Here is an 18,846-nt window from a genome sequence, read left to right as displayed (position 1 = left end):
ATAACAAACTTTTAGCCAATTTACTTTGTTAGGCAGTGGAATGCCCCCTTCCAGCATGCTAGGGGGAGCTCTGGCCAACTCTCCTCTCTCTGCTCTCCAAGTTTGGTGAGATTTGGATTTACGGGGTCCAAGTTACAGCCCCTCAAAGAAGATGCTGCCAAAAGCACTTTTTTGATCTGGGGTATCTTCTTTGGGGGAACCATAATTCCCCAATCCTCACCAGATTAGAGAACAGTTGGCTAGAGATTCCCTGTGAGTTTGGGGGTGTCTAGCTTGCACAGGATCTGTTCTATACACTCCTGAATCTGCACCTGTCAAAATGATCAAAGTCTAGGAGGTATTCTGCACGGAGCCAAATAAAACAGTTTAAAAAACAACCAGTTTAAACTACTTTATTATATTACAATTGTTGTTCTGCATTGAATATAGTCTGTTGAAAAACTACGTTGCAATGCTCTCTGCATGAAACAATTCATAGCCCTGCCCCCTGAACTTTTGCCAAATCCGTTTTGTTCTCTAATGCAATCCCTAATCTGCATAACTAAGGAGCTTCTCTGTATGATTACTGAGCGTCTCAGACAGGCAGAAGAGAAATGAATAGGTGAAAAGCAACTTTCAGAAACAATGCTTAAAATACGCTTAAAGCACCGAAGAGGCAGTTCACCAAGCAGAGCAAAATCAGTTTTGCAGAGTAAATTCACTCTTCTGTGCAGAGATCAGAAAAACAACAATGTATTTAGTGAGTTTTCATCAGCTTATCCATCATGCAGAAGAGGCCCAGGTGTGTACAGAATCAATCCTGTGCAAGCTAAAGACATTTAAGTCTCAGGAGACCTCCCACTGATGCTCTCCTACAAGCTTTCAAGGTGTTGCTTTCACGTTATGCAAACATTATGATGGAGCCTAGTCCCCCTATCTGGAAATGTCATCACTCAGGAACAGGCACAAACCTCCATCAACACCTTGGAAGCTTGCGAAAAGTTAGTGACAGTTCAGCTGCCACAAACTTGACTCCACAAAGCATGAACTGGCCCAGCTTCATGAAGGACTAAAGAGCTAGCTCATGCCCGTCCCTATACGTAATTTCACTCCCTGACATTTTATGGTTGTCTCCATCTCCTGAGGTGATCATTTTGTGGTTGCCCATACCACCCCGTGTCCAAATTCCAAAGGCTCCAAAAGTTGGGGACTCTTGCCCAATGTCAACCTCCCTGACATTCGTTGCTTAGCTGCTTTTCAAAACAGACTTTCTGTGGAGCAATGTAGGTCAATTGCAGTTTGAATCTGTCATCAGCAAATGAGCCGCAGCAGTTCTCAGAGGGCTTTCCTCTTCTGCTGGAGAGTTAAGAAGATGGAGATACAGATGCTGCTGAACTTACATTTTGAAGACATGGCCTGCTTCTTTATGTATTATTAACATTACTAGAGGCAAAGCCTGTTGTATCCAGGAATACAATGGGTGCTAGAGCTTGGCAGTAGGAAGAGGAAGGGGAGGAGTTGTCCAGTCTGTAAGGGCATGGGGTTGAATGTGTGTGTTGTGTGGGAGGTTGTGGTGGTGTAGTGGCAAATGAGGGCATGGGTGTGGAGACAGGGGTGTCAAGAACCTGTGGTTTGGAATGTTTGTTGAGTGTGGGAGAGGACTGACCTTTGGGAATTGTGGCATAGTGGTTACAGATGACCTTTCAAGAGCCATGTCTTCAGATATGTGAAGGGAAAATCAGACTGGAGACTCTTCATAGGGGGAGACTACATGGCAACGAATTCCTCCCAGTTCTGCGTCATTTCCCTTCTTGGGAAGACCTCAGGTGTCTGAAAGCATTTTCCAATCGTCTTCCCTTTCTCTCCCCATAGCAGATTCCCCATGAGGGATGTGGGGTAGAGAGCTTCACATGGAAGCTGGCAACCCTAAGATTAAGTCTCTCTGTGCACAGCAGTCTTGACCTTAGTAAGGTTTTTTTATACTGTTTTTTATTTGCCAGGCCAAAGTTGAAAAAAGTCACTTCAGTTCCCATTCTCTCCAGCCATTTACTTGTTCACCATTTACAGTTTCAGGCTGTAAATATTTATTTAGATCTTCCTGCACTTTCCAGACTCACAGGACTGATGCTGGTCTGTCTGTCTGCACCCCAGAATACAAACAGTTGCTGGTAAGGGCTGGCCATAGCCCAGGAAGGACACACCTGCACCATTCTCTCCCAACAGCAGGCAAAAATGGCTCCTTTGAAGGCTGGACTCTGAGGCATTGTATGATTTTGAAGTCCCACCTCCCAACCTCCAGGAATATTTCCAACTCAGGGGTAGCCAACCTCCAGGTGGAGCCTGGAGAGCTCCTGGAATTACAGCTCATCTACAGAGTATAAAGATCAGCTCCCTGTGCACAAAAGGCTACTTTGGACAGGGTTGTGGTGGAGAAGAAACATTTAAGTCCTCCCAGAAAGGTTGTTTTTGAATTGAAAGACTTGAGGCCTACTGCATAGGTTTGTTGTGCAGATGAAAGAACCTCCAGAACAGCAGAGTAACGCTGTGCAGTGGCGTCAAATATGCAGAGAGTTGCAAAGAAGAAATACACATGGCTTGGCTGTGTCTAACCCCCGGCCAGAGCAGTATTTTAAGTGAGAAGGGGCTTTTCTATAGCCTCCCTGTCAGCCAACTGTTTGGCAGAAGGGGAAAGTTTCCCCCCCCCCTCAAAAGGAAGGCCCACACCCATGCTCTCAGACTCCCCTGCGTTGCTCTCAGGAACACCTCCCTCCCCTCAGTCAAGGGCTATCAGAGGCTCCTTCGCAGCAGGCCTGAAGGGAGGGGGGAGGGAGGGAAAGCACTCACCAGCCTCCTGCCAGCTCTGTTAGGGCAATGTGAAGGAAGTTACAGTTGGGCACGACAGTTAGGATAGCCTTGGGGTGAAAAGGGCTTGGCACAGCCTGTCCAAGCCTGTGTTATCATCGCCCTTGTCAACCCTACTGACCTCCTCTCCCTGTGGTGATCAGGGGCAGATTGGCAGTGATATCTCCAGACTGCTGGGTGGGTTGGGTGGGCGGGCCCTGTTAGAACTTTGGCTTTGCACCTCCCGACTGGCTGGAACTCTGATCTGTCCTGGTGAGGGCCCAATCGGAAGAAGAAGAAGAAGAAGAAGAAGAGTTGGTTCTTATATGCCGCTTTTCCCTACCCAAAGGAGGCTCAAAGCGGCTTACAGTTGCCTTCCCATTCCTCTCCCCACAACAGACACCCTGTGGGGTGGGTGAGGCTGAGAGAGCCCTGATATCACTGCTCGGTCAGAACAGTTTTATCAGTGCCGTGGCGAGCCCAAGGTCACCCAGCTGGCTGCGTGTGGGAGAGTGCAGAATCGAACCTGGCATGCCAGATTAGAAGTCTGCACTCCTAACCACTACACCAAACTGGCACGAGCCCTCACCCAGACCGGCCCCGCAGTCATGTAGCAGAAACACATTGTGACATTCTTTTACTCCTAATGATAGGCAGTGGCTATTTAACATTTCATGTCTCCGTAACTCTAGTCTATACCTCCTCCTCCTTTTTCTTTGTATATATTTTTATTTTATTTGATAAAAGAAACAATATAACAGAAGAATATCAGAATAATTTGCAGCTACATCTAAGATACATGACACTCATAGCTTCCTCTAATTAGTAATATATTATTATCCCTCTAGCTATCTTTCTTTAGGTAGTCCAAATATTGGCTCCATTGTTCTTCAAATATTTCCATTTACCTTCGATTAATCAAGCAGGTAAGTCTGGCCATTTTAGCAAGTTCAGATAGTTTCGAGCCATTGCGCAATAGAGGGGACCTCCATCGATTTCCAGTTTTTCGCCCAAATCAGTCTTGCTGCGGCGGAAGCATGGAAGAATAAGTTCCGTGCAGGAGGAGAATAAGTTCCTCCTTCTCCTTTTTATTACAGAATCTAAAGCCAGACTGCACCCCCCCCCCTGACAACCAATTAGCAAATGCAACTCATGCAGTCTCTTCTTTCTTCACAACACAAAGCGTCCAAGGGGCCGCCGTCCCTGGAACCTGCTTTGCTATCCTGTGCAGAATAACACCCTTCTAAACCCACAGGAATAAATGTGCTTAGAAGTGTGTAAACTAGCTTACGATTGCATAGAGGCCCCAGGCATGTTACAGTTTCCCCTGTTTTGCAAGACTATTTGCCATTGTGGGCTTTCTAAGACTGGGGTTGCTAACCTCCAGGTGGCACCTAGAGATCTGGAATAACGATGGTGCTCCAGATGACCAAGATTGTTTTCCTGGAGGAAATGGCCATTTTGGAAGGCAGGCTCCATGCCACCCTTTACAGACTCGACCCTCCCTCCACCTAAAAAAAAGGGAGGAAGGATGACCCGGGAAACTACAGACCAGTGAGTCTGACCTCTGGAGATGAGCCATCATTCCAGGGGATCCCTATGGCCCACTGAGGGACTAGCACCCCCGTGCTTGTTACCAGCTATGGGACTTCAGAGCAAAGAACAGAGCCATTCCCAGATGACTTCATGGTGATTCGGACTGGACTCAGTTTGAGGGTTTTACTGTCACATACAAATCCTGAGGATTATTTCAATCAGTAGTTTGCATGCAGTTTCCAAAACAGAAAAGAGAAAGTCAAGGAAGGTGATATGCCACCTCCCCCTCGAACTTACATAACCAGGCGATATTGGTAAATAATGGATGATTTTGCTGCATCAGCTATATACAAAGCGAACCGCGATGGTATTCCAGTAAAAATGGGATAAATATAGACTGCGAAAGAGACTCCTGAATTTACAGTTGTGCTAAAATGCAAGCAGCTTCCTGAATCCAAGATGCAAAATCAAGCTACCAAAACAACACTCATGTTTAAAGGTCCTCCTAAATCATTTATCCCCCTGCTCCATTTAAATGTAACGTGAAGAGCTCTATTCCTTAATGCCAGGGTAAATTATGCAGAGTGAGGATTTAATAAATCATCATGATGGTATGCTGTTGATTTTCAGGCCAGGGGCTTATGGGAGGTGTTATTTGTTTTCTTCTGCAAGGAAAATAGCAGCTTGGAGAATAGTTCAGGGTGGGCAGCTGTGTTAGTTGGTGTGTAGCTTTAGAAAAGAGCTCATGTCTTAAAGTCTAGAATCATTTGTGGCGGGGTAGGATCTTTCATGAGATAGCAGTGTGGTTAGTTTTCAAGGAGCTCCTGGCCCCCCTCCTATTCAATCTGTATATAAACAACATAGTTAAGAGGCTTTCCGGTCCCCATTTTTTCCCCATCATCTCTTGGCCAACAAAAAATCTCCATTTTATTGTATGCTGATGACATGGTCCTAATTTCTTTTACTAAAATAGGACTAAGAAGGCTGCTGCAAGAACTAGGTGCATACTGCAAGGAGGAGTCACTCAACATTAATGATGAGAAGACAAAAGTAATTGTATTTGGAAAAAGACCAAAATATCACCCTGGAGTATACATAAGCACCCTATCATACAATGTAGCTCTTTCAAATATCTGGGAGTCACATTTAAAGAGACCCAGAATTGGAATGCACACCTAGAAACCATCAAGTCCTCTGCACTGAGGTTAGTTGGGTCTATTCTGAGATTCTACTACACAAAGGGAGGACATTTTACAGACCCAGCCCTGAAACTATTTAATAGCAAGGTCGTCCCTCACCTCTTGTACGCTGCCGAAATCTGGGGTTGGAAGGAAGATATTATTACCAGCCTAGAAACTATTCAAAATCTTTTTCCCAGGCATATTTTAGTCCTTCCAAAGGGGACATCAGCAGCTCTTATCAGAGAAGAAACTGGTCTGCCTCAATTAGGGCTCGCATACATTTGGCCATTGTAAAAGTATGGAAGAAATGGAAGCATGGAACATCAAGTTCAAATTTGCTTAGTGAACAACCTTTTAAGCGTTTGTTGGCCAAAGATCCTTCTTGCTCCAGATTTTTAAACAACATTTTGTCATGTTATTCCATCCCAGACGACCTGTTAAACTCTTCAGGAGATAATAACCAACTCAGAGACTGGATATTTATCTCAGATGCCTTGACTGATAGATCATTAATCCTGCAGTCTAAAAAGTTCACCCTGGTACAAACTATTGAAAATAAATCATTTGAGATCTTCCTATTTAGTCTATATTTCAACTCATAGTCTCAGAGTAGCTTTTACCTCCATGCGATTTCAAACAATGCCAACAGCTCTACTGAGTGGGCGATGCCATAAAACACCAAAAGATCAATGCTTCTGTAATTGTGGAGCTTTAGTCCTGGAGGATCTCCCACATTACATTCTCACTTGCCCATTGTATACAGATCCTAGGGCCAAATTTCTTGCTGGCCTACTAGATGGATTAAATGATAAATCCGACCAGGAAAAACTTGTGTTTGTTAGCAGATACTAATTCATTTGTTTCTAACAAAATGACATTATTTGCCCTTGTGGCAAAGAAAACAAGGGCCAAAGTGGTGCTGCAGAGAGCAAATACCTAGAATAGCTATAGGATAGGTGGACATATGTAATCTGGAAATGTTTCTATGATGTTAAGTAATTATTATCTGAGACTGTACATTCTGATTTGAAATGTTTTAAATCCTTTTATATTATCCTTTTGTATTGTAATGGCCTATGGCTACATGCAATAAAATCTGACTTGACTTCAAGGGCTCCTGCTCTTTTCTACAGCTTTGAGAGTATAGTTTTTAGCAAATCACAGGCAGGGTGATTTCACCCTTCCCCCAGCCTCTTCCTTCCTTCTGCAGTCACTGAGATTGCTCTTCATCCCGGGGAGGAAAAAACTCCACAGCTGAGCAAAGGCAGAAACTTGGACACTGCTTAATAATTTGTCCAAGACAAATTATTCAGGAGGGGTATGTTTCAGGAGGGACTGATCACTACTCTGTGCAGACTTGGATCATTGGTTCCCATCCCTGCTTCTGAAGATCTTTAAAAGCCAAGGCCTCAATCTAAGATTTTTCATATACATCAGCTTTCAAGAAGAGCTGTTCTTTTATACTCCGCTTTTCATTTCCCAGTGGAGTCTCACAGACATCTTTCCCTTCCTCTCCCCACAACATGCACCCTGTGCGGGAGGTGGGGCTGAGAGAGCTCTAGGAGAACTGCTCTGTAAGAACAGCCCTAAGAGAACTGGGAATGGCCCAAGGTCACCCAACTGGCTGCATGTAGAGGAGTGGGGAATCAAATCCTGTTCTCTAGATTAGAGGCTGCTGCTCTTTGATTACTGCAGCACGATAGCTGGCTCTGTCTATACCAGGGGTAATCAACCTGTGGTCCTCTAGATGTTCATGGACTACATTTCCCATGAGCCCCTGCAAGCATTTGCTGGCAGGGGCTCATGGGAATTGTAGTCCATGAACATCTGGAAGACCACAGGTTGACTACCCCTGGTCTATACCACTGCTAAGGAAAGTGGAAGGCAGGTGTACCCAATGACAATCCTGTGAGCACCTGCCAAAAACTCTCCTGGAAGGGGTGCCAACCTCCAGGTGCTGGCTGCAGATCTCCTGGGATTACAGCCGATCTCCAGACATCAAAGATCAGTTCTCCTGGAGAGAATGACTGCCTTGGAAGGTGGATGCCAGAGCACTGTACTCTACTAAAGTCTCTCCCTTCCCCAAACCCCACCGTCCTCAGGCTCCACCCCCAAAATCTCCAGGGGTTTCCCAACCCAGATCTGGCAACCTAGGCTATAACTGACAAAGGGCACCACTTTAATTCACATGGTTGCAATAATTCACACTTGGCTTTTTATTTTTACATTTTAGCATGAATTGCTAGTTAAGTGCCCAGACATTTGTCTGAAAGGTAACCAATAAGGTTGGGACAAAGAAAAAGAAAACAAAATATAACTATGCACATGGTAGAAGTGTACAAGCCATCAGTATATAATTTATTAATCCAAACAGAAATGCTAAAATATAATTAAAAACAGCAATCCAGGGGCTCAGCATATAAATACCTAATCCCAATACAGAGTCAAATAGACATTTGACATTTATAGGTTTAAAAGTACACAATGTCTCCATAGGCAAGGACTAATACCAAATGAGTTTTAGTACCTGGCCTTCCTCAGTGATACACATCAAACAGAGCTCTCTGTTAATTTAACTGTAGCCTACAGAAAGCGAACTGTATAATGAATGGTCCGGATATGAAAAAAGGGAGGGAAATAGAGAAATAATTATTTAAAGGTCTAACGAGAAACAAAATTAAATATTTGAAACACAGAAAACTCAGACAGCAACCTTACATTTGTCCTTTGGTTCCCTGTACTACATCTTTTTTGAGATACACACAAGGGATTTTTAAGTCACCTTAACAATATTCAGAAGCTGCTACAGGAGGCTGTTTTTGTTACTACAGATGTTGTTTCTTTATACACAAGCACTCCACAAGATGAAGCTCTGGACAGCCTGCAAGATGTTTTGGATAAGAGAGAATGCTGATGTTTTGTACATCCGTACTACATGCATGGTTATAGTTTACTTTCTTTTTCTTTGTTCCAAGTTTTACTGCTAACTTTCTCATGCAAAGTTGTGGCCTTTTTTCCCCCTCCCCTCCCCTTTTTTGGGTCAAACTGACTTGTCTCTACTGACGTTTCTTTCATCTGCCTCTGTAAGAGTTTTTCAAAATATTTATTTTTGCTTAGCTGACGAATGCACAAAACGGTCACAATCTTGTCCTAGCGACTGCATGGTAAAATCGCACATGCAGCAAGACCTTTCCTTGTGAATGTTTGAGTCCAGACAGCTCTCGTTTTGTACTCCTGCGAAGAATGTTTTGCTTTCACAGTTTAGATTTCCATAACATTTATTAATCCCTGCTGGGACAGTATTCAAGAAGTTCCCTCATTGTGGGACAGCTAGCCGTACTTGTAGACAGAACAGAGAACTAAAACAGATGACTGTCTAACTCCCATTGATTTTTCCATACTGAAATACAATGGGGAGTATTTTTAGTATCCGGTGACACTGTTTGCTGCATACCTGCTAAAGTAATATGGACTCCAGATTAAATAATGGACTGATCTGATCTGCCAAATCAAGCAGAAAATGACCTGTTATAGAAACAGAACACTGTAGCCTGAGGGGCTGCATTGAAGAAGATTTTACATTTATTCCTCCCTTGCAGAGGATGCTTTCTGATAAAGCACCTCTGTGGACATTTGCACATATAACACTGGACATGAAACAAATTGTACATACTGCACTCTGGCAAAGACTTTAGGAAAAATTACTAGCCCGTCTTCCCCCCGCCCCCCCCCCCCCCAATGTACTGACTCACCTAGAAGAAACTGTTATTCATCTGGCATGCAGCTAATTAAACAGCTAACATTTTAACAGCAGGAGTAACAACTTCTCAGCTTTATCCTTTTGTTAAAGGGATACTTGATCACTGACTTCAAAGGCAACCCAGGGGGAACAGTGTGAGAAAACACTTCACCTCCCATCTCACGCTAAAATCTCTCTAAAATGTATTTTCATTGCAACAGTAGTTGTCAACCTTTCCAGATGCACGACCCATCTTTAACTCTCCCCCCAAGTAGCTGTTAGCAGGGTAAATAAGTCATAGATATGCACACACTGTCTTTTAGGATAAAGGAGATAAAAGGATTTATTTATGGAACGACATATTGTAATAATGCAGAGGAGAGATAGAGACAGTGTCTGTCTACATGGCTGCCTGGGAGAGCAAGAGAGGTTGAAGCTTCCAAGAAGAAGAAGGATATTGCCCTAAACGTAGCAATCTAGGGACAGACAAGAAAGCACACTTAATGGGTGAGAAAGGTCCTGAACTCTCTGACCTGTCTAACAGTCTTTTTGCTGCCCCCTTCAGGGTCTTCTTTTATATTTATACAACAGCCTATTCCAACAGTAGCAACATGGAACAAACTGAGCTGCAGGGACATGATGTGGGGTCACATCACATCAGAGCCAGATGCCAAGATGAGAGAAAGTTAGTGATATTGCTTCCCTGTTAGGAGGAAGCACCGAGCCCATGAGGAGAACAAGTAGTGAGGCCAGTCAGACCAAGATGAGGGGCAGGGAGGAATAAGCAGGTTAGCAAGAGCATGTGTAGAGGGTGGGTATCTCCAAACATGCCAGTGACAAAAAGGTAGCTTCTCTTTCTCAGGCTGGTCATCCTGCTACTCCTCTTAGCATGTGTACAAAGCGAAACAGGAAATGGACACATCCATAAGAACATAAAAGAAGCCATGTTGGATCATTCCAGTGGCCTATTCAGTCCAGCACTCTGAATCACACAGAGGAAAAAATCTAGGTGCCATCAGGAGGTCCACCAGCAGACCGAGAATTCCAGAAGCCCTCCTAGTGTTGCCCCCCCCAAGATCCAAGAATACAGAGCATCAGTGCCTCAGACATAAGAACATAAAAGGAGCCATGTTCGATCAGTCCAATGGACTATCCAGTTTAACACTCTTGAGTTCCACAATGTTCAGATGCCACAAGGAGGTCTATCACCAGGGCCAGAACTACTACCACATCCAATAATATATTGCATACTGTTGGCTCACAAGAATCAATATCTTTGGTGTTCATGCTACGTGGCTTAGACCAGTGGTCCCCAACCCCCGGTCCAGGGACCGGGACCAGTCCGTGGATCAGTCTGTACCAGGGCGCAGCTCCTCCTTGTCCTCCTCCCTGGCTGCTGCCTCGGGAGCTACCCTGCCACTCTGCCGTCGGCTCACCTTTGGTGCTCTCCAGCGGCCGCCATGGCTGGGGCTCCCCCTCGGCGTGGCACTGCGCAGCTGCTCCTAGCAGTGCCGTCCAGCGGGCAGCAGGACGTCAGAGATGCTGGTGAGAAAGCAAGTGGAGCAGGGGCTCAAGCAGCAGTGGCGACGTCCCTTGGCAAAAGACTACCCCCCCCCAGGCCTCAGTAAAATTGTCAAGCACTGACCGGTCCCCGGTGATAAAAAGGTTGGGGACCACTGGCTTAGACAATGCCATAAATTTTTCAAGGCCAGTAAAAGAAGATGTGCCCTGACATGGATACCCCAATCGCATCATCTGGGGGAATCATCTGGACATGGGATTGGAGTCACTGCAGGTGGTCAGGTAGTTGTGAAATTCCGGCATTTTGCAGAGGGCTGGACTAGATGACCCTGGTGGTACCTTCCAACTCTATGATTCTATGATGCTATCAGATCTCAGAAGTTAATTAGTCACCGTCCTAGTTAGTACTTGGATGGGAGATCACCAAGGAAGTCCAGGATTGCTTCATAAAGGCAGATAGTGGCAAACCACCTGTTTTTCTCTTGCCTTGAAAAACCCATGAGGAGTCATTTGGCAGCTCAAAGGCTCTTTCTGTTAAACCAGTGGTCCCCAACCTTTTTATTACCAGGGACCGGTCAATGCTTGACAATCTTGCTGAGGCCTGGAGGAGGGGTAGTCTTTTGCCGAGGGACATTGCCACCGCCTGAGCCCCTTCTCCGCTTGCTTTCCCACTGGTGCCCCTGACTTACCGCTGCCCGCTGGGGGGTGCTGCCAGCAGCAGCTGCACAGTGCCATGTCGAGGGGGAACCCCAGCCATGGCGGCCGCCGGAGAGCACCAAAGGTGAGCTGGCGGCAGAATAGCAAGGCAGCTCCCAAGGCAGCAGGCGGGGAGGAGGACGAGGAGCAGCCGTGGCCCAGTACCGAATGATCAATGGACCGGTACCGGTCCCCAAACCAGGGGTTGGGGACCACTGTGTTAAACCACTATAGTTACATATAAGGGAGTGAGGGATCAATTTCACAATGAAAAACATTTTCCTCTCCCTGCCCTTCTTGAGATTGTGTTAACAAGAAAGGAATTTGCAATGAATAGTGTGTGTGTGTGTGGGGGGGAGGGATCCCATTCCCCACACCCTGTCCCTTGCCACTTGCTAGTGATCTGCTTGTCCTGACCAGGATAGCCCTGGCTACCTTGATGTCATCTGATCTCAAAAGCTAAGCAGAGTTATCCCTGCTTGGTATTTGGATGGGAAACCACCGAGAAAGTCTACAGTTGCTGCACAGAAGTAACCTGCCACTGTTAGTTTCTTGCCTTGAAAAACTTTGGTTTCAGTTGCCACTGGAGGGCTTTTTATACACCCACATAACTCTGGCCTCCCGCCCTGTTGCTAGGACCATCTTTCCTCTCCCCTTCTCTCATTCTCCATCTGGCTGAAGTCAGACAGTCAGATGTTAAATAAATGAGAGACAGTTCAGTGAGACACAGTGAGTTGCGGTGCTGGGTCTGGACGCTGCTGCTGCCAATGACTGAAGTCCAAGAAGAGACTTGTTCGGTGAAGGCAAAGCGTCTGGCATCATAGATGTGATTTTTTCCCCACTTCTGCTTAATAAATGCTAAATCCATCCATAAATCAAGAGGCTGGATCAAGCCCTTAGCATTTACTAATTGCAATCAGATGATCGTCTTTTCTTTTTATAGATGTAATGCCCCACTGGGGATTTCTAAAGCATCTAATAATGTCTCTCTTTTAGCGGGGAACGGGTTAGAAATATTCCGGTGTGCTCTTCTATCTAATGCCAAAATAATCCTGTTATGCTGAGGGCTCTATAACAAACCAGGTTAGGCTGCAATTAGGTTACAGCTGCAGAAGACCTCTCGAGGGGAATGTCTGTTTGGTCTACAAACAACATGTGTTTAGAGATCATCACGGTTAAAATGTTAACTTGCAAAAGGCCATGCTAATTTGACCTGATGAACATTATGCCCGCTCGCACGCACACACAATGCCCCACACGCAAGCAGTTTAGAGGCTCTCTTGATACTAAACCACGCATCTCATATAATCTGCATGGCACATGGTATTTTTTAAGGAGTGCGTTCTTGTAAAAGCATTTCAACACAATGCTTAAAGGGAAACGTGCTTCACTTTGCACATGCGATATGGACCGATGATTTACACAGGGTCCCGTTTTCCACATAGGCCTGTTATAAAGACCACAGTCTCGTTTCAATCCATAGCTGAAAAGCAGCCTTGCATCCAAGTCCATCGCAGCATCTAGTTCACAAAAAGATTATTAGTCCACCCGCTCGTACATACCTTCGTTAAAAGTTTGTGGCATGCTACTGACCTGAACTTTATGCAGTTACCAGGATGATTAGAAATGTCTAAAGTACGATTATTACAGTACAATCTGTAGAGCACGACATATTTGTTCTACTCCATTTGCCAGCATTCTTCCACTTGCCATTACTGCGCATATTTGGCTGTTCCTCGCTGAAGACATGCCTTTGTGTTGGCACGTCTTAATGCCTTTCCATTTGGAGCTCTGCAAGGGGAAGGAGCTTGAACACATGACCTGCCTCCTACTGAATCCATCAAAGTCCATCAAAGTCAGTATCGTTCAGGCAGGGTCTCCCCTCCAGTGTCCGAGGCGGAGGTCTTTCACGTTACCTCCTAGATAAGCCTTTCTTAACCGGAGATGGCGGGGATCGAACCTGGGGCCTTCTGCATGGTCTGCCTGAGTTATACCCCCTCCACTATCTTAAGATAACGTACTCTGATGCAACTGTGGGGCAGGTAGTGTGAATACCCTGTATCATGTGACCTCTGGACATCATTACTTTTTGAAGCCTAGAAATCTTTCAATTCTTCCTTTGCTTCGAAACGCAGATCACGTGGAGACATTGCCTCTTTTATTAGATGACAAAAGCAGGCCTTGCACTCTTTCGGCAGCTAAACTCTATGTGTCTGCAATAGATTTTTGCAGTCATTCAAACGGCGATCTAGCTTCTCCTATATCTTGATTCAAAGCAATATGACGTAGAGGGATGGCAACCATTTTCCAAGTATTTAGAAGCAGCCTTGCTTACAAGTCCACAATTGTAGTTAGCCCACAGAAAGATTACATGGTCCATCTGCTTATACATACATTGGATAAGTACTTGGGACCTGAATATATATTTCAAAAACTCCCCCCGTTTAAATGATCTTCTCCGAATAGAGATTATCCTTACGCTCAGTAGGCCAGTGCCTATTCATGGGCCTGCTTATGGGCCTGCTTATGATTGCTCCTCATTTGTGGCATCTTATCTTATCTCATCTCATATAAAATAATCCATAGTCCTTTATATGCACAAGAAGCTTCCTGATACTAAATCAGATCCTTGGCCCACCAAGGTCAGTACTGCTTAGCTCACCAAGACTGCAGTGGCTCTCCAAGGTGTTGGGTAGAGGTCTTCCCCCTCGCCTGCTGCATGGTGGTGCATGCACATTCCGCATGAAAAGCAGAGTTGCTTCCACTGAGCTGCAGCCCCTCCCCAAGGAGCCAGGCTCCTGGGATAGAGATGTGTGCAGCCTGCTTGTAACACGATGAGACTCGCATGGAGAGAGAAGGCTCTCCAATCTCTGTTCAGCAGTGCTCTAGAAAAGGGGGAAAGGCAGCCTCCTCTGGGTTCACAGTCCCATTATCTAAGCAGGAGCATAACAGGTTACAGGATGACGATGTGGAAAAAGATGAAGCACAAGTGTTTCTAGGATAAATAGCAACAGGGGTGTGGGGGAGGGGGTGGTAAGGCACCTCACCAGAGCAGCAGAGGTGCTATATGGGAAGGTGTTAAGCAAGATTAGTGGGGGTCCAGCCCATCCAGTTTGCATGAGCAGGTCCCAGGAGTCAGGCTGATGGGGCTCCCCCCCCCTTTTTTTTTTTTTTTTGCCAGGACTCCTTCCAAGGCAGGCTGCTAGTCCATGCCATTCATACGAAGCCTGTGTTGCTCCACAAAACAATATTGTTTATTGTACTCTTATTGGCCCTGGGATACCTAGCTGATCTGGGCTATCTGGGCCAAGTTCCCCATGCTGTGTCTTTCTCCTGTGCCCCAGTTAGATTACAGGAACGACCTGCAGAATGTGAGTTTGGCCTGTCCCTGCTATATTGCTTGTTTCTGGCCAAAAGTTGAGATGCGTCTTTATTTCCATCTTCCCTCTGGATGGATTTGAATCCCTCACTCCTTTTTCCCGTGAGGCCATTTTCTCAGTGGGCAATCAATATACAGTCATGAATTCTCTTCTACCCATGCTAGTTTCTGTTTCCTCGAGAGTAAGGTGACCAGATAAGGTGGTAAAGCGGGACACCATTGACCAGGGTGAGGGGGGGAAGGTTCTTGATTAAAAATTTGGTCTATATGGAACAAGAAAAACTTGCATAGAACGCACGGAACATAAAAATAGTAGTTATATATGTATGTATGCATGTATGTATATGTATATATATTAATTTCAACATAAGTACAATTTGCCAGGTACCCCCAGATGTCCCTCCAAAAATGGGACAATCTGGTCACCTTATTCGAGAGCCAGTTTGATGTAGTGGTTAAGAGCGGCAGACTCTAGTCTGATTCCCCAATCCTCCCCTACATGCAGCCAGCTGGGTGACCTTGGGCCAGTACCAGTTCTCTCAGAGCTCTCGCAGCCCCTCCTATCCCACAGGGAGGTGAAGGGAGAGTGCTTGTGAGCCAGTTCAGTAGCTACGTGGAGAAGCAGAAGCACTGGCCACAGTTCTCCAGAGTGCTTTTTATTTCCTTTGTTTCTTCTCTTGAGTGGGTGGGGGCAAAGTGATGCCAGGGAGGCATGCCGAAATTGTGGCACAGCAGCAGGCTGCTTCCATACCTGGGTGACGTTCTCCCTGGCTGATGGAAGTGGGTGGTGTTTCTATGGTCTCCAGTGCAGGCTCTGCTCCTCAGAGCTGAGCCTTCCTACAAGGGGAGATTTCTTGCTGAAAGGATCCTGACTTACCATTCTGGTACTTACACCAACACTGATAGTACGAAAGCATCTAAAGTTTACGTCTGTGCAATCTATTAGTTACTTTGAACCTAGATATCATCAGGGCTTTGCCCGTGATTCTGAAGGATGGATCACAGAAGTGAATGGGATGGGCACGACCCAGTTTGTGGTCCATGTCATGCCTGGTCTTTGAATCACAAACTAGCAGGAACTTTTAGGAGCTAAACAAACAGTTCAGATCATGAGGTCTGTGACACAGAAGAACAGCCCTCCTGGCATGCTAGAGGCACCAAACTCACACGAGATCTCAGGCTGACTCTCTTATACCTGCTCTCGAAGTTTGGTGAGGATTGGATTTTGGGGGTCTGAGTTCAGTCTCCCCAAAGTAGGTTCCCCATCCTCCATGGTTTCCAATGTGGGGGGGGGAAACAGCCCCCCAAAAGCGAGTGTCAATACAGAAGATGTTCCTTCAGGTCAAACAGTTTTCAAATGACTATTTCAAGGACAGAATAGGATATTAAACATATATTAACTTGGAAAAATCCCCATTATGTTAGAAATAATATAAAACTGGTGAGCACAGCAGAATGCACAATGATCCACGCATGGATTATGTTTCATTTCCTACACAGTCGTATATTTTATTTGAAAGGCATTTTGTAAAATGCAAGTCAGCATTAAAGAATAAACACAACTTTAAAAATCAAGAAATGTCTCGCAGGAATGTGCATAAAAGACAAATCTTGGGAGTTTTAATAGAGGTTGACTAACTTGAATCAAGATATAAACACTAATTAGCTGCAGACTCAAGCTGCTCTTGAGTTCAAACCAACTGACATGGCAGTAAAATAAAATTAAATGTGAAATAAATCTTTACAAAAATATATACGAACTTATCAGCCTTTTGATTTTGTTGTCTCCACCACCTTATCAAAAGGGAAATCTCTAAGTTTTCATCAACAGGAAGAGGAATAAAATTAAGATCAGGAGATCTTCAGATAATCTGTACCTTTAGTGAAATTGGGCAAGAAATATTTGCACCGTTTTCTTTTCACGTATGTGAAGATTATCTTCTCAGCTTTTATGGTCTCAAGCTTAATTGTCAATGATGTGAATAAATCTACCAAAACATGCCCAGCCCTCCAATATCTGCATGAATTATTTAAGCCTTATACTTGCCACAGGCGAACCAATGAATATTTATTGCAAGGATTACTTAAAATATTCCCATACTTCTTATACTGAAGGATGCGCTGAATACCCTTGGGATGCAAACACATTGATCCACAAATGTCACACAGAGTCAACATTGCACCTTTGGAACTCTCTTCCAGCTAGAGGTTCCCCAGATCCCTTAATTCTTTACCTGAAGGAATATGAAAGCAGTAACCTCATCAGGCAACATCTAGACGAGGGGTTCCCACAGTGGGCAGTACCCCCCTGAGGGCAGGAAGGGGGGATGGTGGGAAATTTGGGGCAGTAGCAATCTGACTCTTCCTGCTGCAGTTGCATTTTCCTAATGAAGAAGAGTTGGTTCTTATGTCACTTTTCTCTACCCGAAGGAGGCTCAAAGTGGCTTACAGTCGCCTTTCCTTTCCCCACAACAGACACCCTGTGAGGGAGGTGAGGCTGAGAGAGCCCTGATATTACTGAAGAAGAAGAAGAAGAGTTGGTTGTTATATGCCACTTTTCTCTACCCGAAGGAATCTCAAAGCGGCTTCCAGTCGCCTTCCCTTTCCTCTCTCCACAACAGACACCCTGTGAGGTCGGTGAGGCTGAGAGAGCCCTGATATCACTGCTTAGTCTGAACAGTTTTATCAGTGCTGTGGCGAGCCCAAGGTCACCCAGCTGGCTGCATGTGGGGGAGTGCAGAATCGAACCCGGCATGCCAGATTAGAAGTCTGCGCTCCTAACCACTACACCAAACTGAGAGATGTTCCAAGGTAGCTTGCCAGTGCCTGCCTCTGGGTTGTAGCGACCCTGGACTTCCATGCTGGTCTCTCTCCCAGTGCTGACCAGGGCCAAATCTGTTGAATTGGGAAGGAAGGGAATTTTAGTTGTTATATTGTTTTATGCATTGTTGTGAGCTGCCACAAGCCTGCTGGCTTTGGAGCAGCAGCCTATAAGACCAATTAATAAACAAACATAAATAAGTTATGCGTTGCTCAACTTTACTTGCCGAGCTCAAAGCACAAGAAAGGAGCTGTGCACCCACCGCCGTTCATCATGAGGGTTTTAGGTTTCCAGTTTCCCAACTGCAATCTCACAGGGCTGTTATTCCATAACATTCCGCACATGTTGGATAATGCATTTCCAGTGTGGGTTTATAAGGTGTATTGAAAGTACATTATCCAATGTGTGCAGAATCTGGACTAGAGAACTAAAGAGCAGCATACACTGTCCTGGATGACCTGTGATCTTTCCCCAGCCTTCTCTTTGATGGGAACCCTCTGAGCATACAGCTTTTGCAAAGACGCAGCCAGCAGGCCTCTTTACTTCTTCCTCCTGGGATCTTCTGCCTTCTGCATTGCTTTTCTGCTCCTCCCCCCCCCCCCCAATTTGCTGGCTGGCTCTGAGCATGTCACCATTTCTCAATCTCTGTTCTCGGTGACATAAGAACAATTACCAGAATGGCTGAAGTAATGACTGGAAACCACAGACGTGTGTGTGGGCACATAAAAGCTCATATCTATAATAAACGTTTATTGGTCTTAAAGGTGCCACTAGACTCTTAATATGTTCAGAAATTAGAAAACATAGAGAAGTTTTGATACAGAAGTTAGCTATAACCTAAATGAATCTTTGGGGAAGAGCACGAGTCCCGTAGCACCTTACAGACTAACAAACGCTGCAGTGGAGCATGAGTTTCCATGAGTCGCTGCTCACTTCTTCAGATGCCATCTTGATGAGTGTATCTTGGAAGTGAAAAAGAAAAGTCGCTTGCTAGACTATCTTGAGCATACCTATTTAAGGTCGTTCCATGGTAACAGAGATGCCACATACAGTTTGCTACTGTAATGAGATCTAATTGTGAGCAGGGGGTTGGACTAGAAGGCCTGTGTGGCCCTTTCCAACTCTGATTTTGAGCCACCCCCTGTGACCCCAA

General features: G+C 45.3%; 1 protein-coding gene across 3 annotated transcripts in view; it reads right to left on the bottom strand.

Annotated features, from left to right (window-relative positions):
• ADCY1 (adenylate cyclase 1) overlaps nt 1–18,846 on the bottom strand; it is a 168,278-nt gene that overhangs the window by 129,718 nt on the left and 19,714 nt on the right. The gene's annotated exons all lie outside the window — the stretch shown is intronic.

Source organism: Paroedura picta, chromosome 11 (assembly GCF_049243985.1).
Source record: "Paroedura picta isolate Pp20150507F chromosome 11, Ppicta_v3.0, whole genome shotgun sequence".
NCBI lineage: Eukaryota > Metazoa > Chordata > Lepidosauria > Squamata > Gekkonidae > Paroedura > Paroedura picta.
The sequence above is the reverse complement of the archived record's forward strand: the minus strand, read 5'-3'. Positions and strand labels throughout refer to the sequence as shown.